We start from the raw sequence: 22646 nt of genomic DNA on the forward strand, positions 1-22646 counted from the left end.
TTTGTCTCTACGCCTTTCTCGTTCATGAAATAAAGAACAAAAGTAAATGTGCTGTTCGTTACAGATTCAAGAATAAAATCCTACATTCGTGTTGTAACTAGTAGGCTACTAGTAAAATTTAGTCTTATTTTTGCTTAAATCATTAATTATTTAAGTCATAAATAATTAAACAAATCATAAACGAAGTTATTAAAACGTAACTATATTCAGAATTTATTTTAAGTATATTAAATAACTTTAAATAACTTGGTGAAAAAAACTATTTAAAAAAAATAAAGCAATCCAAAAGTAAACCAAACTAGTACTAAAAAAAAAATTACTATTCTAGTTACAAGTTTATTCAAACGATAAAATTGTTTGAATGAGATTAGCGGATGAATCAATGACAACCAACTGTTTCTGTTTACTTAACACATAGCTCATACTACACGTATGTGGGGAGTGTTAAGGTTTTAGTTTTACTTTATCATACAACATCTACATAAAACAAAATCTGAGTTTTTAAAAAAGCAATATAGAGGATTATCCTTACATTTTACTTTAAATATTCAACAACAAATTCAATTAAAGTTTAGGTTTTAAATCTGCATTTTATTCGGCAAATTTTCAACAAAATCAAATGATCGATTTTTGTATATTGTATTAGTGTACACACAAAATTCAAGAATACAGATAACAAACTGAATATAGGCCTCCATAGCTCAGTGGTTAGAGCACTGGTCTTGTAAACCAGGGGTTGTGAGTTCAATCCTCATTGGGGGCTATATTTAATTTTGTTTCCATTTATTCCCACGGTTTTTTTTTCTCCTACGAATCTGATATTTAAGTGTTGCTCATTAACCACATACTCTCGCTAAAGTACAATAAATTTAACAATACCCTGTAAATACCGCGTTTAATACAAATTAAAAAAACAAAATGCTATGCGTTGCATGCATTATATCGTATATGTTTAATTAGGTTCTATTATATAGGCCTATTTTTATAATTTTTTTTCATTAATGGCGATCTTTCGTTTCTTACGCAATCGCCGGTTAATCAACGAAAGAACATACATAAAATATTGTACATTATTAAAACACAATAAAGGGCTTAATATCAAATGATGTATTACATTTTAATGATTGACAAATAGAGGAAAAAGGATAAATATTGATAAAAGTGGAGTGAATACAATTAATTAATTAATACGAAGTGACTACTCGGAAAAAGATGTTTCAGCAGAAGAAACAAAACACAATAGTTCTGCGCATGCGCAGTGGCCTTAATAGCTGCGCGAGGGTTCGGGTTAGGGTTAGGGACAGGGTTAGGGTTCTGCGGTTTGTTTGTAAACACACGCATGCGCAGTACCATCGAAAACATCGCTTAGAAAGAGGGCGGTGGTTTCTCTCCATTGCGATTGCATATTTTTTCCCGGCTAGAATCGGCGTTATATTATGCGCTTTACACAACACTGATCCTGGCGACCCAACGGGATTATTTCATGGCGACCCAATAGGATTTCCCCTGTGTTCCAACGTCTCAGATAGTTCCGCCCCTGAATCTATTAAGAAATCTTCCTACGTTTATAAAATGCAATGGCGTAGCGAGGTCGGGTGTGACCCGGTGCGGCACTTAACGGTGTAATCCCCCAGAGGCATAGCGACGCTTCCCGGGTACAAACTTTCAATTTTCGATTTGCACCCCCCTCAAACTCTCAATTTGCACCCCCCCTCTCAAACTTTCGATTTGCACCTCTTAAAACACTATTTAACATTCGAATTAATCACTTAATTAAGTGGAATTATCATTTTTCTCTATATATTCTGTTATTTTTAGGATTATGACGTAATGATTTATTTTCATTAGCAGCACCAAACTAGAGGTTGTGTCGTCACTCGAAAACTTTTAGCCATTGGTAATTGCTACAAAGTTCAACCTACATTATTAATGTAACCCTATCCTTTTAATTAATTGTAATATATTTGAAAGTTATAGTGAATGATTGTCCCTTTTGAATTTTTTTTTGCCTCAGACATGTAATTTACAGCGTCAGTTTGCCTTGCCATGTTCGCTTTAGTATTACAGTTTTCATCATCGTTTTGTGAGGACTGATACAGATTTACAATAGTAATATTTCTTTCTTTCTTATAGCCTACTTAAATTCATTTAAGATGGTTTGCTTATAAAAAGAACTAATACAAAACGTCTAATTACAATCTTATTTTTAAACCTGAAAATGCAAATGTGTAATTCAAAACGGATTCAATGGATTTTTTTTTCATAGTCGTTTTGGGTTGAGGGGGTTTGAGCTTTTAAGTAGAGCTGAAATACATTTTATAAATATTATAATCAGTTGGTATGTTATGTCGAGTACAATGAGACACAACAGATCAAACATTCTTCCTTTTTAAACATCTGTATGTATATCTGTATCTGTTGCAGTCCTCCCACACCTCTTTTTTTAAATTAAAGTTTGTCCCGTTAAAAGGGATCCAAAATTTATTACACCAAATAACATAACAGACCACATCATAAGATGCTATTGAAATATATATAACCAATTAAAAAATAATATTAAAGTTTTATAGTATCGGAACTAAGTTAAGATAAAATTAATAACTATTTGAAAATAAATCAATTACCATAATATCGATTAAAACAAAACTGATATAAATAATATTTTGTGTGAAAATAGCGACAAATGGTATACTTTGTAATTAACTTTTTTTTACAAGTTTATTTTGTAAAAATAGCAAATTGTAAGCTGATATTCTCCCCTGTAATAACAAACAAAATATTAAAGGGAGGTAAAATATTGAATACGAGTCCGCCCGCGGCATAACATACGCCGCTATTTAGTTGTTGTTTTTTCTCCTTTTCAGTAATTCATAATTTGTGAATTCGACAGTACCAACGCTGCAACTGAAAATATTTCTTTAAAACACTATAAGTAGCTCGTTAAGGACCATACCCCCCCCCCCCACCTTCCCCCCCCCCTCCCCCCTACGTTTAAAATCGTTTCAAACTAAATTATCTGCCCCTAATAGTCGTCACTAAACCCGGCTCTGCTTGTAAACATTTAGAGTAAACACAGCTTACTAAGACCATGTAGGGGTGGGGAGGTAGGGAGCGCGTTTACAGCTTGTTTTCTAGCGTCTCCCAGAAGAGAATTATATATATAGATTGTATCACGTCGCCCGCCTTGTACCAATGTGTTTACATGACTAACCGATGGTGTGTTGTTGTGATTGTTTTATGATTCTTGGTTGTTTGTGTGTGTTTCTCGTTTCCATCCTGCCGACGACGCCAAATGTGACAGACGTGTGACGTACCTTGATAGGTTGTGTTGTACACCTTCTCGCAGCACCTAGATGCGACAGAGGTGTCTTACCACCTGTCGTATAGGTATTTGTTCACGACTTAGGAATTCTGACGCTAGGCTGTGGACACCTCATTCGGCACTGACATATCCGATTTGTCTAAAGAATCACACTCTGACTGCAGGTTCGAGATTACAACACTTTATTTCTTGATGAATAATCAGTTCCAAAAATAACATGAAAATCAATAAACCTCCAATGTCACTAGTCCACACACTGTATCCAGAGTTTCTTCCAGGCATCTCTTCGAAATGAAATTTATATAATTTATATGGAAAATATATAATTTTAACAGTGTCCGCCCCCCCCCCCCCTCCGAGAAAAGTCTACCGCCCCCCCCCCCCCCCGAAAATTTCAAGTGCCCCCCCCCCCGGAGAAAAGAGTCTGGAAGAAACACCGACTGTATCACTCCGTATCTCACGATCTACTGACACTGTTCTCTGCGAGTGCTGCACTCAAGGTACTCTATGAGCGAGCTGGTCACAATCCCCAATCAAACACGCCGTCTCTTAGTTGCACCTATGGCCACCACAGCATAGATAGATAAACCAAGTGTTTACCAACTAGTATTCTATTTACACACAAGGAAAAGAAACTAGTTTAACAATGTCTGATCTAATGTGTAGGGCCAAAAGCAAGGTATTAATAATGAAAGAGGAATAAACATCAAGATCATGAAAGGAATAAAAGAGTGAATACAAGCAGTGGCGTAGCGAGGTCGGGTGTCACCCGGTGCGACACTTAATGGTGTCACCCCCCAGAGGCGTAGCGACCCTTCCCGGGGACAAACTTACAATTTTTTTTTTGCACACCCCCCCCCCTCAAACTTTCGATTTGCAACCCCCCCCCCTCAAGTTTTTGATTTGCACCCCCCCCCCTCAAGTTTTTCTCTATATATTTTGCTATTTTTTTGCCTTGGTGTCACCCCCCTAAATGGTGTCACCCAGTGCGGTCCGCACCCCCCCCGCACCCCCCCCCCCCCTCGCTACTCCCCTGAATACAAGTATATTTATAAAGATTGCAGTCTGTAAAGCTAGATATTACAACGGGGTTTATTTTCCTCTTGTAAAAAGGATTTCAGTGATGCATAATTTGTCAGTTGAATACAATTTGTTGAAATATGTTTTGTTGATATTATAAGTACAATGTTAGTAACCATCAGACCAGAAATCTAGTTAAAGTAGTTTGGAGCAGGGGTCGATCTTTTTCCAGGTTCTGTATCTTTTTGTAGACAGGAAGTGATTCGAAATTTTAGATGCTCGTTTGATAAGGGGCCAAAACCGATTTTATGATGTGACGGTGAAATATTTAAGCAGTTATTTCCCTTTTATCGTTCGCAATTTTTTTTTTCCCTCAATATTGGTAGCCGTGTCAGCGATTATTTATATCGGTGTGGGGATGGGGGTGTTTGACACGTGGGTGTATTATATGGTAAAAGGGAAATGTTACACGTCCAACACGAAATGAGGAAAGGGAGAATAGGAGTTAGGAATGTACTATTAGCCATTGAAAAAGTGTTTACATTGCCTTTTATTTGTCATAAGAGTTTACAGTAATACATATTTAATGGTCTAATACAAGTTATCCAAATAAGTTTTGGTTCTATCATAAATACAGACATAAATATAATAATAAATCGGCAAATAAATACAATAATACAAAAAGAGTTTGGTTTTATAAGTTAAAGTCAGTGCAACTAGTCTTTACAACGGCCTTAGGTGCTTTGACCACACGTGGTTTGACCATAGGTGGTTTGACCATAGGGGGTTTGACCACAGATTGGCTTTAGCCACATATGGGCCTTAGCCATAGGGGATTTGATCATTGGGGGTTTGACCATAGGGGGTTTGACCATAGGGGGTTGGCATAATTTAAAGAATTTAAAATAGAAATAATAAACTGCTATTTAAATTTTAATTTATAATACAATTAATACCAATTTTTACATGTTTCCTGAAATTCCATTAATAGAAATTAACATGTACTAAAATAGTCAAGAACGATATTTTAGTCTCCACATAAAGGCTGGCGCTAGACCTGATAGATTTATTTTAAATATAAATGGAACACAAATAATGCGACATATAACAAGTTTAACAAATAAATAATGTAGATGTACTTGGAAATACACAGCATATATAAAGGATAAAAAAGGATAAAAAACATGCCAACAGAATAGTCAAAGAAGTAATATTTGTATGGTTAACTAAATGACAGATGAATTAACATACTATTACATCCTGCCGCAATTTAAAATATAATTACACAACTTTTAAAATTAATCCTTACCATATAAGGACAAAGCGTTTGTTATCAAAAGCTAGCATTGGACAAACCATCTGTGATCAAAGACCCTATATGGACAAAACACCTATGATCAAAGACCATATATAGACAAAACACCTGTGATCAAAGACCCTATATGGACAAAACACCTGTGATCAAAGACCCTATATGGACAAAACACATGTGATCAAAGACCCTATATAGACAAAACACCTGTGATCAAAGACCCTATATGGACAAAACACCTGTGATCAAAAACCCTATATATACAAAACACCTGTGATCAAAGACCCTATATGGACAAAACACCTGTGATCAAAGACCCTATATGGACAAAACACCTGTGATCAAAGCCGCACACACCGCTTGTGATAAAACACCCGTTGACAAACCACCTGTGGTCAAAGGCCCTCTGCTGAGAAAACACCTGTGGCCAAACACCCTATGGTCAAACCCCCTATGGTCAAAGCCCCTATGGTCAAAGCCTCTCTGTGGTCAAACCGCATATGGTCAAAGCTTCTGTGGTCAAAGGTCCGCGCACCCTTTACTACAGGGTGTTTATTTCCTTCTCTTTGGCATAGACTAGAGTTTCCGTATATATATATATATATATATATATATATATATATATATATATATATATATATATATATATATATATATATATATATATATATATATATATACTTGAATGTTATATCACGATATGTTAAGCTATATTTTGTAATTACATTTATACATTTATGCCATTCAAATTTGAAGGATAAGCCCTACACAAAACGGATGTGTCATTTTAAAATACATTTTCCAACAAAGCTTTAGAGAAAAATGGGGTGATACAAGCGAGTTACTTCTCGGAGGCGGTTACAAAACGAAGTTACCTCCCATGTCAATTTTGTTTCTTGTTTTTATTTGCAGGGGAAATAATGTAATTATAATTTCTTTTCTAAACTCTAGATTGTAACTGATAACAGAAAAATCTCGAGTTCGGATTCCGTGTATGACTCGGTAGGTCGGAGTCTACTCAGCTCTGTGTGTTGGGTACCTGAATTATGCTAGACAACGTCAACGTAAAGACGGATCATCGCAGAGCTGGTTAAATTATTCCTTCAACAGCTGAGATCAAAGAGACAGATAAGCTCTACTACATTACCCACATAGACAGTCAGGTCCCATAACTTGGTAGAAACACGTATATGAGCTAATAAATATCAACAAAAATAATTCGTCCACCTAACTGCCCTCTTATTAAAAAACTGATTGCTTACTTACAAATCCTTTAAGCATTCAGTCTAAACAATATTTAATCAGTTTAAAAAAATAATTTTTAAAATTTCAAGACGCCTATGCATTCAATCTAAACAAACATTGTTGATTTGAGATCGATAATATTTAAAACAATGTTTCATTTGTTTGAAAATTTTGATCTCTAGAAAAAGTGTTACTCCGCCTCATGTAAATATGAAGAAAAAACCAGTAAGGGAGAAAACTTATGGCAGTTGTTTACCGTAACTACTAAATAAGTAATTAACTAAATATTCTATACAAATATCTTTCTTAAAAAATAATATTTTGACGTTTAAAATGTTGTTATTGATTTATGTTTAATCTTTAAACTTTTGCATAACTATTTTAAAAAAAAACGGTTACATTATATTGTAATGAACACTAACTTTATTTTAAAAGTTACATTATAACCATAAAATTGCTCTTTACCTAACTGTTGTTGTCATTCACGAAACGATTATTTCTGGCTCCCCTTCGAAAGGGAAAATTAAAAATATAAATTCCTTTATTTATAGTTTTTTTTATTGTTCTTATATAAATATCACAACCATCCTCTACCTGATCTAAGACCTCCATGTAGTTGCTATCTTAATCTCTAATTGTATTGTCACTATCACAGATGAACACATTTCTACAGGCAACATGACCGTGTTTGCTTATATAACATAGGGAGCAAACTGTCCACCTTCCATTGAGCTGGGTGAGGAGGGTGTGTGTATCACCCTCTATGTCAACCATTGAGCTGGGTGAGGAGGGTGTGTGTATCACCCTCTATGTCAACCATTGAGTTGGGTGAGGAGGGTGTGTGTATCACCCTCTATGTCAACCATTGAGTTGGGTGAGGAGGGTGTGTGTATCACCCTCTATGTCAACCATTGAGTTGGGTGAGGAGGGTGTGTGTATCATCCTCTATGTCAACCATTGAGTTGGGTGAGGAGGGTGTGTGTATTACCCTCTATGTCAACCATTGAGCTGGGTGAGGAGGGTGTGTGTATCACCCTCTATGTCAACCATTGAGTTGGGTGAGGAGGGTGTGTGTATCACCCTCTATGTCAACCATTGAGCTGGGTGAGGAGGGTGTGTGTATCACCCTCTATGTCAACCATTGAGCTGGGTGAGGAGGGTGTGTGTATCACCCTCTATGTCAACCATTGAGTTGGGTGAGGAGGGTGTGTGTATCACCCTCTATGTCAACCACCAAGTTGTGTGGACGACAGACCACAAATCCTATGTCCAGTTGTCCCCTTTGTTAACCTTCAAAACGGCGAAGGCTTGTTCTGGTTGGCCTACAGAAAATATTATTTCCACTAATATGTTTTTGTTCAAGTGTCTTATTTAAGGGTTTTATTGAGCGCATCTGTTTTAGTTGAAACGGTACATACTACTGCTGGACATCAGTTTAAGAACCGCTGGTCTAGATGTAAACGTAGTTAGAATCACTGAACAAGAGGTGAGTCCACACAGCTCTAATGGGTACCTAGCTCAGGCTAGGGAGGAAAAAGGTGGCTTGGCATAGAGCACTTTATCACTGCATGCGCCAAGGACATTGAAACAGATGAACTCTACTTCATCTGCCACTCGTGATATGGCACGATAGAAAAAAAGGTTGATGAATAAATTAAGCAATGTTTGGTAATAAGAAAGTTTAATATAAACACGTTTTTTTATCATTTAATGTTTTTTTTAGTATTACTAACAAATATTCTTAAAATCATTAGTTTACACCGATAGCAATATTACATTACTTTATTTTTTAAGATGGCTTCTTTTAATTGACCACACACCACTAAAGTAATAAGGCAATATGCTAAACACAAATAATTGATGTTTCTTGTCCCCGACAATGTACTATTCTGAAAATAAAAGTTTGAGTTTGTTTGATGTGTACAAATCGTGTTAGTGTTTGGTTTAGGAATATGATCCGTGTTGACATTAGACGTTGTTAGTATTAAATTGACTATACTATTCTATCACACCCATTTCAATCAGAAAGTTTCATTGTGTCATTATTGGACAGTTGTAAAACATATACCCCTAAAAAGAGGTAATCCATTTATAACTTCCACACCGAGGGGGTGGGATTAAGGTCCACATGTTTAATTTAACATGCATTTAAAAAAACATTCCTCCTCCCCCCCACGACATTAACCCCAGGAGCTATTCTCTATATACTGTATATAAAAATAAAAGTCGATTGCGGATTGACACCGGGCGTACCCGTGAGCACCATGTCGGCTACGTTCATTTTAAACAGCGCAATAGACAATGAATACAATGGGTTGCTATAGTCGCTCATTTAATCGAATCAGGCGCGTCCTCCGGCGTCTTTGCAGGGTGCGATTTGGCGCCCAGGGCTATCCCGTGAGCACTACATGCCTACGTTAGTTTAAGGAGCACCCTACAATAATATCGTTCATTACCGAGTGTTGCAGACTAATATTTGTATGAGTTTTAAAAATAAAGAAAATATAATTAATTATTAATTGTTGTGCATGGAGCTGAAGAGCCGCAACTTGACATCAAAAGAGCCGCATGCGGCTTACGAGCCGCAGGTTGACCCCTGCCATACACCAACACACATGCGTATACAGACCACTTAAAACACTGAACACGTATTTCAGGCCGTAGAAAACCTTTAGCTTATCTTAATCCACATCGGTTACCCCATTATATATCATATCTGAAACATCATTTAGTTTTTACACGCTAAAAAATCAACAGATCTGTACCAGCGGTCTTACCAGTGAGTAAACAGAGACACAAGACAAAACCACCCCGGAGTAAACAGAGACACAAGACAAAACCACCCCGGAGTAAACAGAGACACAAGACAAAACCACCCCGGAGTAAACAGAGACACAAGACAAAACCACCCCGGAGTAAACAGAGACACAAGACAAGACCAACCCGGAGTAAACAGAGACACAAGACAAAACAACCCCGTCAGTTAAAACACTAACAAATATTTGGTTGCTAACCTTTTTTTTTCTTTTTTTTTTACAGTATCCATCTAACACAGGGGTCGGCAACCTTTTGAAGCGGAAGAGCCAAAAGTTACAATTTTCAAAATTTCCCTGGTTTTAAAGAGCCACTAACATTTTTTTTATTTCAAATAATTTATTTATTTATTAAGATTATTAGTATTTGTTCAAGAAGCTGGAGAGCCGCATCTTGGTATCAAAAGAGCCGCATGCGGCTCGCGAGCCGCAGGTTGCCGACCCCTGATCTAACACAGTATAAAAAAAAAAAATACGAACCGAAGATTTTTCGACAAGCTGGTTGCAGTTTATTGTGCATTAATAAAATTCAGTAATTACATTGAAGTGTTGCAGTTTATCCTAAAATTAAACAAATGTTTACTTTTTGTGAATGTAGCACACAGATTAAATAGATAATTAAGATACAAAGAAAATTCTGTATATAATCGTAATAATACAAATTTATGTTTGTAATCTATTTTTGTAAAACAATAATTTAGTAAAAGGTTCTTGTTTGCTTGTTAAACTATTGTTATTAAATTTTTGATTTCTTCTCTCCCTTGTAAAATGTTTTATACTATTCATGTAAGGGAGGTAAAATGTTAATATATAAGGTGCTTAAATCTTAATATTGGTGGAAGCCAGAATAGAGTAAAATACTGAAAATTGGGTCTGAAATTAAATTAAAAATACATTACATCAGTATGATACCGTGTCAGCTTTGGCCCTAAGATTAAAAAACATTTTTTTTTTAAGTATTTAGTTTCAATTCAAAGAAAATTAATATAGACGACATTATTCCTATAATTTTATAAAACCAGTTGTGTGTCAATATAACGTATATTAGTATATAATAAAGGTTTCATATATGTACAATACTTCATCCATGTCTATATTATCAGAAAAATCAAAACTACATTTTTACACGTATGGTTTACAGTAACATATTTTGTGTAGTGATTCGTGAGATGTGCATATAGATGAAGATTATAAACAAGTCTAATACCAGAATAAATTAGACGAAGTAAACACTGTGTTCGTATTATCTATAAACTGTCACCTGGTATGAACAAGTCTAATACCAGAATAAATTAGAAGAAGTAAACACTGTGTTCGTATTATCAATAAATTGTCACCTGGTATAAACAAGTCTAACACCAGAATAAATTAGAAGAAGTAAACACTGTGTTCGTATTATCTATAAACTGTCACCTGGTATAAACAAGTCAAATACCAGAATAAATTAGAAGAAGTAAACACTGTGTTCGTATTATCTATAAACTGTCACCTGGTATAAACAAGTCTAATACCAGAATAAATTAGAAGAAGTAAACACTGTGTTCGTATATTCTATAAACTGTCACCTGGTATAAACAAGTCTAATACCAGAATAAATTAGAAGAAGTAAACACTGTGTTCGTATTATCTATAAACTGTCACCTGGTATAAACAAGTCTAATACCAGAATAAAGTAGAAGAAGTAAACACTGTGTTCATATTATCTATAAACTGTCACCTGGTATAAACAAGTCTAATACCAGAATAAATTAGAAGAAGTAAACACTGTGTTCGTATTATCTATAAACTGTCACCTTGTATAAACAAGTCTAATACCAGAATAAATTAGAAGAAGTAAACACTGTGTTCGTATTATCTATAAACTGTCACCTTGTATAAACAAGTCTAATACCAGAATAAATTAGAAGAAGTAAACACTGTGTTCGTATTATATATAAACTGTCACCTGGTATAAACAAGTCTAATACCAGAATAAATTAGAAGAAGTAAACACTGTGTTTGTATTATATATAAACTGTCACCTTGTCGTCTGGAAGTAAAATGGCACAATGAATACGTAGTGTGTCTGATATTATCACATGGTAGTGTACAAGTAGTTCAACCCTCTCACAGTCGTAACACACATAATGTATTGTATGTCATGGGATAGGATAACATATTATTTTTAACATCAACTATCACATATTTCAACTTGGATACAATGATGTACAATAGAGGCATTTAACTTCTACAAACTAGACAACAGTAATCACACGAATGTATCGTGGATAAACTGCTGACTTGAGATTCGGATATAGCGAGCTATCCAACATTCAACAACAGACAGAGAAAGACAAAAGTGGCTTCATTCACATGCACTTTGTATTTAATGTTTTTGTCCCATTCCTGGGATCCAAAATATCAGAATAAAAACAGAGGTTTTAGATGCATACTGGTTCAGCGGCATTTATCAAAAATGTTGTTAAAATGTGTAATTATGCCTGCGTGTCTGCATTGTAAGTTAAACAAACATATATAAAGTATATTAACGTAAAAATGATAAATTTTGCATTTACAAAAAATAAATATTTATTTATAAAAATAATTAACAAATAATCAATTAATAACGGGTCTTTTCTTTGTGTGTGTCCATGTCATTATTTTAATGTTAAATGTATCAACTTGTATTATTTATCCCCCTTATTTTTGAGTTCGTTCTATTCATGTAGGGGAAGTAATGGTTATTGTATCTGGTACTTGGTAGTATGGGTTGATGTTAGAGTGAAGCCTAAAACAAATTGAAAAATCATACATTCTTCTAGTAAATTATCATTTTAGACATATTGATTAAAAAAAAAAAAAGTATCTTTTTTGCTTCAAGCTACACTCAAGTAACTGGTTACACACAGACGATGTAGTTTCCGATTCAAGAGAAAATATTGTAGAAATCAATTGTAGAAGTCAATTTTATAAAACAAGTTGTATGACTTTGTCCCGTACATTACAATATATTTTATGATTTAAAAGAGTAAACTACTGTACACATTTTTGTGTTATCAGTGGACCCAATCGCTTATCATCACCGCCACCAAGACAGACAACTCTGCCAGAACTACCGTACCATCAGTCCTAAGAGCAGTGGCGCAGCGAGGTCGGGTGTCACCCGGTGCGGCACTTAATGGTGTCACCCCCCCCCCCCCCCAGAGGCGTAGCAACCCTTCCCGGGGACAAACTTTCAAATTTTCGATTTGCACCCCCCCCCCTCAAACTTTCGATTTGCACCCCCCCCCCCCTCAAGTTTTTCTCTATATATTTTGCTATTTTTTGCCTTGGTGTCACCTCCCTAAATGGTGTCACCCGGTGCGGTCCGCACCCCCCGCCCCCCCCCCCCTCGCTACGCCCCTGCCTAAGAGTTATCCCAACAAAATCCTGCTAAAGAAATTCCCAACAGACCCAAGCCACCAGATGATGAACAAACAGGTTTAGACAGGGACGGAGTACAACTGAGTCTATCATTGGTTACACTGCAAAAATACCTACAACACAAGCAACACCTTTACAACTTTTCATAGACTTTAAGAAGGTATTCGACAGAGTATGGCACCGTGGGCTACCATGCGCAAACACAACGTCAGCGCACACGTCACAACCATAATTTCACACACTGTGGGAGAGTTAGTCGTTAAGAACAGTTTGAATTCCTCTTGAAATAAAGCTATATTTTTATAATTTTATTTAACTATGTGTGTTGTATTGTTACGGTACAAGCTAAAAATACGAACGTCAGAGTCCTATTAGCTCCAGTAAAATATTGGTAACTTAATGACCCTTGACATTTTGGCTCCCAACTTAATCAATACTATAACTAAATTACAGTAACCAAATTACATTTACTTGTGTCCTTTATTTAAAGGCTCCGGAAATATCATAAATGATGTACTGCAAACTTTGATAAAATTTATTTTAAGCAGTATATAAACAGTGATTTTTTTTTTATAAATAAACCAAATTATTACTATTATTGAGTCAAAATACAATACAAGCTACATATTTTAAAATATCTAAAACTAATACTTTGTTTGTGACTATATTGAATTTTTTTCATTAAATTAGAACAACTTAAATAACAATAGTGCATTTTTTACTTTCTCGTATATACGAAGTATAAAGAAAGTCTTGTATTCGTGCAAAAAAAAATTATAATTAAGTTTATTTTATTTATTATTAAACGTTTGCTCAACATTTTCAGTACACGTGTGTTTCCTTAAAATTTTATATATACAAACATTTAAAATAAAAAGCTTCAGTTGAATTACAATTAAAATTAAATATAATAATTTTTTTCTTCAACTCTATCAAGAGCTGGGGTCACAATAGCGACACAATACATCACGTGACGTCCCTTGAGAGAAACGCGTCCAAGTTTCCACTGCTCTGTCAGGACCATGAATCCGATACAATATTTAATTTAAACAGGAATTTTAAAAGACAATACATCCCCTGGTCCTGATGAACAGTTTTTTTCTTCAGTTAATATAGTATTGAGTTATAGATAACGGATGTGGACGAAACAACGAACATTCTGACAAAATGTTCAGAAGCCATGTAGGTAAGGTAAGCGCTTTTAAAACTGATAGCATTTTAGCACTAGATAATTATGTCACCAACAGAGGGAGAAAAAACAATGGCTGATAAAGTTTGTTATTTACTCATTCACCCTATAGTGAGCGATCACGTTATATAAGTGTTCAATGTTTTTTTTTTTACAATGTTTCTTTTATTCACATGGTATGCATATGAGGGAAGTGCTAATATCCGCCAACTATAGATAAAATATGCAACGTGCTTAGATCCTCACACATTCAATAGCTAAATGTGGCTTTTATTTATAGACATCTATTGTTTTAACAAAAGTTTTATTTTTAGAATTTAAAAGAGCTGTTTATTTCATTTTAACTCTTTAAGACGGTAACGACGCTCACAGCGTCCGATAAAATTTTCTCTGTTTAATTCGTTGGTAAGAATCCAAGCTTTTAATCGTAAATCTAGGTCATGATAACGCTACAGCGGCCATTTTTCTTTGTTTTTACTTCTTGTAGTTTTCTCGTTAGGCTGATTTTGTATTTTATAGAATTTATTTTTTGTCAAACAACTCGCAAAACGTCATTTTTTTAACGCTGCGAAATGCCATTCGGCGATGGCTTTTAAAAGTTTTTGTAGAAAAATATACGATCTTTCGTTTTCTATCAATAAGTAATAAGAATCCTCTTTGAAACTAAGTAATTATCTTTCTTTGATAACTAAATAAAAACGTAAAATTTATATTAGTGTGCAGAACATTTAATTACGATTAATTTATATTAGTAATGTGGGGGTTTTAAATTAGCGGGTGAAAAAATACGAGCCTTTTAGCCGCAGGGGTGAACTTAAATACGGGCTTAAAGAGTTAATATAGTTTTATTTTACACTTTATTTTAAGTACTGTGTAGCAGAATTGATAGTGTGATGGCTGTACAGGGAAAGTAAAGGCGGCGGGGCATAGTGCTGACCACACTATCTCTTCATATGCCGAGGTCACAGAAAGAAGTGAACTCTATTTCACTTCCATCCATGGACTGTCAGGTTTGAAATTTTCTTTTTATAAGCTAGTATATCTCTATTACGTGATATGATATCTTGAGCATGTAATTTTTAAGTATCAATAAACAGCCAACGCTGAGATTGTCTAAAACAATTTGATCATTGTTTAATTGTGTCCCTGAAGAAAGGGAGCCAGAAATATTACTTAATATTAACCAAAGAAACAATTAATTATTCATTGTAAACAACCTAACATATAACGCATTTAAGTAATGCAACTGGTCTTATATTATGAATTTTATTAAAAGAATATGAAATTAAAATTGTACATAACAATGAAACTGCTAAATTTACCTTTGTATTTAATACTGTATTGATAATGATTAAAAAATTTAAAACATATTATGTATTATGTTAATTGTTTAGATTTAAATGTATTTATTAATTTTTAAAAGCTACTTCCCTTTACTGTTTTTTTTCCCACCTAAATAATAATATAGGGAAAGTAATACGTTATGTCGGCACCGTCTAATTAAAAAAAAAATAATTTAAGTGCATTCACGAACACACAACTTATCTTAATAATATATAAAGGTATACTTTCTTGTTGCTTGTCATATTTTGTAAAAAAAAAGTTACAATTTTGACCTTGCTAAAGATGAAAAGATTAATTAAGTTGTTCGGTTAACAAAGTTGTAAGAAGCATTGTGTACATATGCGGCCAATCAGAGAATGTGTTATAAAAGATAAACAATTATAAATAGACGCGGCTGTATAACCGTCATGGATGTAGACTACATTGTTTTCACAGAATAATTACTTCGGCATCTACGACATGTAAACTATAATAAAAAGGATCATCACTTATGCGAGAATGCTATAGAAGTAATGTATTTTAATAAATTCCCAGTGTTTAACTGTATAAAGACTAACATCAGTTTTAAATACTTAAATACGCCTTCCTTAACTGACAAACCGTTTAAGCCTTCAGACTAATCATACTTTGTTTAGTTGAATCAGACAATCATTAAGACAATACAATATTTGTAAATGATATTTTCATGATTTCTTTTCTATAAAAGCTGCTCGAACAAAGGGTACAAAAACAAACACCACTTGTTTCATTTAGTAAAGGGGGGGGGGGGGGAGGAAGGGGGGGGGGGGGGAAGTTGAGGCATAAAACATAACTTCCACTGTGTAAAGCCATTAAATATATATCAAGCGGCGTATTTTCTAAATTAACGTGTGTATACATGCAGTGTTTCTTCCAAACTTTTTTCTCCGGGGGGGGGGGGGGGTGGGGGATAGACTTTCTTCGGGGGGCGGACACTGTTAAAAGTATATATTTTCTTTATAAATTATATAAATTTCATTTCGTTGGAGGGCGGTGTACATATACACGCAATTTTAATCATAACTAATTCCTTTTACTTACATTTGTTTTTGTATCAAACATAAAGTGTTAAGTAAATTAAAATATATGTTTTTGTCTGTGTTTTTCTATTCTATTTGTCACTGGAAAGATCATTTTTTTTATTTCTAGCGGTGCTGAAACTATTTTTAAATGTCTTTCAGTAAACCTTGCTCAATAAGTCACTTTTTTGGGAGTGCTTCCTGAGGGTGGAGCCTGAAGCGGGTCGTCCCACCCACCCACTTCTAACTACCCTACGCCAGACCAAACTGTTTATATCTTTCTATAAATAGGAGCGGGTAATATGTCTGAACATACACCAAGAGGCTAAATACATATTTCACCACATAGTCAAGTTGTTGTCACGTCAAGTTGGCTTGCCTATTGCCTAATGTTGTACTCCTAATCTATACAGATGACTTGCCTATTGCCTAGTGTTGTACTGCCTAATCTATACAGATGACTTGCCTATTGCCTAATGTTGTACTACCTAATCTATACAGATGACTTGCCTATTGCCTAATGTTGTACTACCTAATCTATACAGATGACTTGCCTATTGCCTAATGTTGTACTACCTAATCTATACAGATAACTTGCCTATTGCCTAATGTTGTACTACCTAATCTATACAGATGACTTGCCTATTGCCTAATGTTGTACTACCTAATCTATACAGATGACTTGCCTATTGCCTAATGTTGTACTACCTAATCTATACAGATGACTTGCCTATTGCCTAATGTTGTACTACCTAATCTATACAGATGACTTGCCTATTGCCTAATGTTGTACTACCTAATCTATACAGATGACTTGCCTATTGCCTAATGTTGTACTACCTAATCTATACAGATGACTTGCCTATTGCCTAATGTTGTACTACCTAATCTATACAGATGACTTGCCTATTGCCTAATGTTGTACTACCTAATCTATACAGATGACTTGCCTATTGCCTAATGTTGTACTACCTAATCTATACAGATGACTTGCCTATTGCCTAATGTTGTACTACCTTATCTATACAGATGACTATGTTTTTAAACGTGGAACCATTTGATTACGTTACCTGCCCGTACATAATACAAGTTGAAAAACCAGGTAATTTATTAGTTTTAATACCAGTGTAATCTAAAGAGTGTTAGTGGTTTTAACGACGCCATTGCTGTCCACTAATTGTTACACATTCCTCATCCTTTCTCACATCTTGTTCAGTGGTTCTAACTACGTTTTCATCTAGACCAGCAGTAGCATGTACCGTTTTAACTGAATAAATGCGCTCTATAAACCCCTCAAGAAGAGGGGAAACAATCCAACCTATGTATCATCATACAACTTTCTAACGCTAACACAGTGCACAGACGACACTTGAACAAAAATATTAGTGGAAATAATATTTTCTGTAGGCCAACCTGAACAAGCCTTCGCCGTTTTGGAAGTTAACAAAGGGGACAACTGGACATTGGATTGTTGGTCTGTCGTCCACACTAAAATACATTAACTATAGTTAATTTCCCTTTTTCAAGGGAGCCAGAAATAGCTTATTAATATAAAACGAGGTCTATAATGTCAAGTGAAGTGCACAAATTATATTTAGTATTAAAAAAAAATTATCTAGTGTTTGCAATTTATAATGTAACATTAAGTTATATTACATATGTAAAACGTTAAGAAAGTAATAAAAGTGTTATTAAAATTGTAAAAGAAATAATGATTTTCTACACTAGTTGTAAATGTTTATTGACTGTTATATTAGTTAGATATGCATATATTTCTTACAAGCCATTGCTATAAGTTGTCTCCCTTCTTAGTTTTTTTAAAATTAAAATATTTAACATAGAGGAAGTAATGCATTTTGTCCAAGCCAAGTTAACTTGTGCTTGCCGCTGCTTTAAAAAAAAAGGAAAAAAAAAGAAAGATAAACTTGTTCTAAATAAATTGAACATTGTCTTAAATATTTATTATTTCAACTGAGCAAATGATGTTTCGACAGAATGCTTAGTTGCTTTGTAAGTTAGCAATCAGTTTTTCAAACCGATGGCAGTTAGGTGGACGAAATATTTGCGTGTAAGTATTAGCTCATATACATGTTTCTATCAAGTTTTTCGGTAACTGGAAGTGGTGTAAGTTACCGGTTAAACGTCCACTGATGTCATGTGATGGGGTCCACCTTGTGAGGCTAAAGATCTGTACTGTATCGTAATACAAAAACTCTAGACGATAGTCATAATATCTATAGAGTCGATGGGCCCGTTGTTTAAACCACTGTACATACGTCTGGCCTTTAAGTTTTTAAAAAACGGTAAATAATAACGGCCTCGTTTTAAACAGCTGCATTCATTGGATATTTATAAAATATCACAATTTTGATGTACTTACAGGTAAAAAGACGTGTGGTTATCTAAAGGGTATGATACCTTTTAAACTGCTTAAGGGTCAATATTTCAGTAAAGAAGGTTTCAGTACTGCCGTGAAAGGGTATGGCTGAAGGGACAGAATGAGTTCAAGTCCGTGTTCTTTGAATTGACCCCTAGTCAACCGCCCTTCACTATGTAGTTTATCATATTGCAGGTTAACATGTGCATTCTGCCCGTGTCTTCGCGTGGTACTCGAGTACTTAGTTGATTTAAATATATTCCAGGTATAGAAGTAGCATAAGAACATCCCGCGATTGGAATACAGTATTATTTAATACGGTGTAGATACATATTTTATCTACCGTCGATGCCGGCTTCTATGAGTGAGAAAAACTAAGACAACTATAATTTTTTTTATCAAGTTATTCATTGTAACAATTATAACATCGTTATAAACTGTCACAATTATAGCGTCGTTGTAAACAGAGTTTCTTCCAGGCATCCGAAAAAGTTTTACCGCCCAGCCCCCCCCCCCCCCCCACCCCCCGAACGAAATGAAATTTATATAATTTATATAGAAAATATATACTTTTAACAGTGTCCGCCCCCCCCCCCCCCCGAAGAAAGTTTACCGGCCCCCCCCCCTCGAAAATTTTAAGTGCGCCCCCCCCCCCCGGAGAAAGAAGTCTGGAAGAAACACTGGTTGTAAACGGTCAAAATTATAGCGTCGTTATAAACTGTTAAATTATAACGTCGTTATAAACTTCAATTCATGTGTTTTAAAACGACACAGACGAATAACGTTAGGTTTGGGGGTGTGGGTGTACTGCCTGCTTAAGGCTATGGAGACGTATTTGGTTTTCTGTTCAGTTAGTCGAAATTTATTCGACTTCAAATATATCGTCCCCTTTTTTTAACTATACGAGTCTCAGTGTACCCCACTGACAGTGGTGTGTGTAGGATTTTTTTTTAATAAGAGTTAACCGGGTATCTCTAAATATTCTGTGGTCGAGAAACATATAAAATCTACTTTATCTTCACGATGTACTTTTGTGTCTAAAGGAGAACGTAATTACGAGAATGTTTTTTTTTTCTTTTTTATTATTGGTGGTGACCTAAGAGTAGTGAATTGCCTATTCTGGTATTACAATAAAATACGTTCTCACATTGCAGGGGGAGGTACTTTCTTAAAACTGCTACTTAAACTTCTGAAAAATAATTTATATGCAGATAACTTAAACTTTATGTTATTTTTATTCAAAATTGAAAAATAATGTGTTTTTAAAATTTACTAAGGAGAACAAATACATATATGTTTTTACATGTATAGACATATATTAAAACATGGTTTAATACCAAATATAGACACATGAGTTTTAATTTTTTTAATAAATTGTTTTATTTTAAGAGTGTTACGACCGTAACTTAACTAAGTCAGTTAAAAACATGTAATTACGGCTCCCATCGTAATGGGACAACTAATCAAATTAAATGTTATCTATTGCTTTAGGTACGTAAAATCGCCCGCGACTAGTAGTAGTATTGCGAAAAACATGTGACTTCTTAAATTTCAATAATAAGTTCACATTTTGAGGAGGATTTATGTTTTGAAAAATACAAAAATGTTTCCTTGTTTCATTTATGTACCTGTTTTTAAACAATTGAATTAAAACTTTTCAGTAATAAATGAGGACTAGAGATGTTTCCAACAGATGCAACCATGCTCATTTACTATAGCAGCCATCTTTCTAAGTTTTTTTTTTTTGTAAACTTATAGCGCGAGATTCAGGGGAAGCCTCTCTATTTTACAAATGGCTGCTGTTTATATAGCAAATCTTGCTCGCAAACACTGCTGTTTAAAGTTAATTTCTGGCCTATATTGATATATTTAGCCATTGATTTAGGTTTATAATTCATTTTTCTGTAATATTTGACACAACTATATCGCAATATACTTCTATTAAAGCCTTGACAATGAGGTAACTTTTTCGTACATTACTAGCCGCGGGCGATTTTACGTACCTGAAACGATAGATTACGAATTAACTTGTAGATTCAGGAAGACACGGCTATGTACGGTAGATCTGTGACGAAGTTTAATACTACGGACATAGAATGTTTTAGGTTTTAACCTAAATTCTTGTTGAATATGAATAGAAAACAGTATATACATATATACTTGAACTTTCCGCTAAAATGATAATAGAATATAACTAGTTTATCTACATTTTATATATTAGATTATTTAAACGTAGCTGTGGCTATTACAGTTCATAACTTGTGTACAGCGTTTCCCATTAAATTATCCAGGGGCACCCAGACTTTTATTATTTTGTGAACAGTATGCAACGTTTTTTTTTCCTTTTTTTATACACAATTACATTTAAAAAAAAATTATACAGGTAATTTCTATACTAACATTAATGTTTGTTTCCTACATCCTGTTTACGTGATTAAATAATTCACAAAATATTTTACGTTGAATTTTTTTTTCCCGAGTTTGGTCTCATACAATCAGTCGTGTTTTTTTAGACACAGTAACAAGTAGTTATATTGTTATAGTTTAGTTATTCTGATTTCCACATGATAACCACTAATGACATCGAGCAGAAAACAGTGGCTACTATAGCGAACTAAACTCTACTAACCTGGTATTAGGAAGTTTCTAGACTGAGACCACGTGACCACACCCCTATTATACCCGTACAATAAACAAGAACAAACAGGAGAGGTCAACGTGACAACAGACATCATATAACACGAGGGTTGGACATGAACAATACAGACAGGTAACATATAACACGAGTGGTGAACATGAACAATACGGACAGGTGACATATAGCACGAGGGTTGTACATGAACAATACAGACAGGTAACATATAACACGAGGGTTGTACATGAACAATACAGACAGGTAACATATAACACGAGGGTTGTACATGAACAATACAGACAGGTAACATATAACGCAAGGGTTGAACATGAACAATACAGACAGGTAACATATAGCACGAGGGTTGAACATGAACAATACAGACAGGTAACATATAGCACGAGGGTTGAACATGAACAATACAGACAGGTAACATATAACACGAGGGTTGTACATGAACAATACAGACAGGTAACATATAACGCAAGGGTTGAACATGAACAATACAGACAGGTAACATATAGCACGAGGGTTGAACATGAACAATACAGACATGTAACATATAACACGAGGGTTGTACATGAACAATACGGACAGGTAACATATAGCACGAGGGTTGAACATGAACAATACAGACAGGTAACATATAGCACGAGGGTTGAACATGAACAATACGACAGGTATATAATAATGAACATTTATCCATCCATACTATTCACTACAAGCATACATTGATCCCCAAACTCAAGAAAATCTAATCACTCCAGATTATCCTACAATACTTCCACTATAAATTATGGACTGACAGCTAGAATAAATATTGGAGTGCAATGATTAGTTCATATGTAACATTATTTATTTCAAATCAAAAATGAAATTTATTTATCTAATCCTTATGAAATACCACAATATTGGAATATAATATTAGTGGGTTGCCGACAGCAGGGCTG

At 34.6% G+C, this 22646-nt stretch overlaps 1 non-coding gene across 1 annotated transcript; it reads left to right on the forward strand.

Moving 5' to 3' along the window:
• The first annotated feature begins 690 nt into the window (after positions 1–690).
• Trnat-ugu (transfer RNA threonine (anticodon UGU)) lies at positions 691–763 on the forward strand. The gene has a single exon. It is a non-coding gene; the product is annotated as a tRNA-Thr (tRNA).
• The last annotated feature ends 21883 nt before the right edge of the window (positions 764–22646 follow it).

The sequence above is a fragment of the Physella acuta genome, unplaced genomic scaffold, assembly GCF_028476545.2.
Source record: "Physella acuta isolate Inbredline_101_S28 unplaced genomic scaffold, ASM2847654v3 ptg000521l, whole genome shotgun sequence".
Lineage (NCBI taxonomy): Eukaryota > Metazoa > Mollusca > Gastropoda > Physidae > Physella > Physella acuta.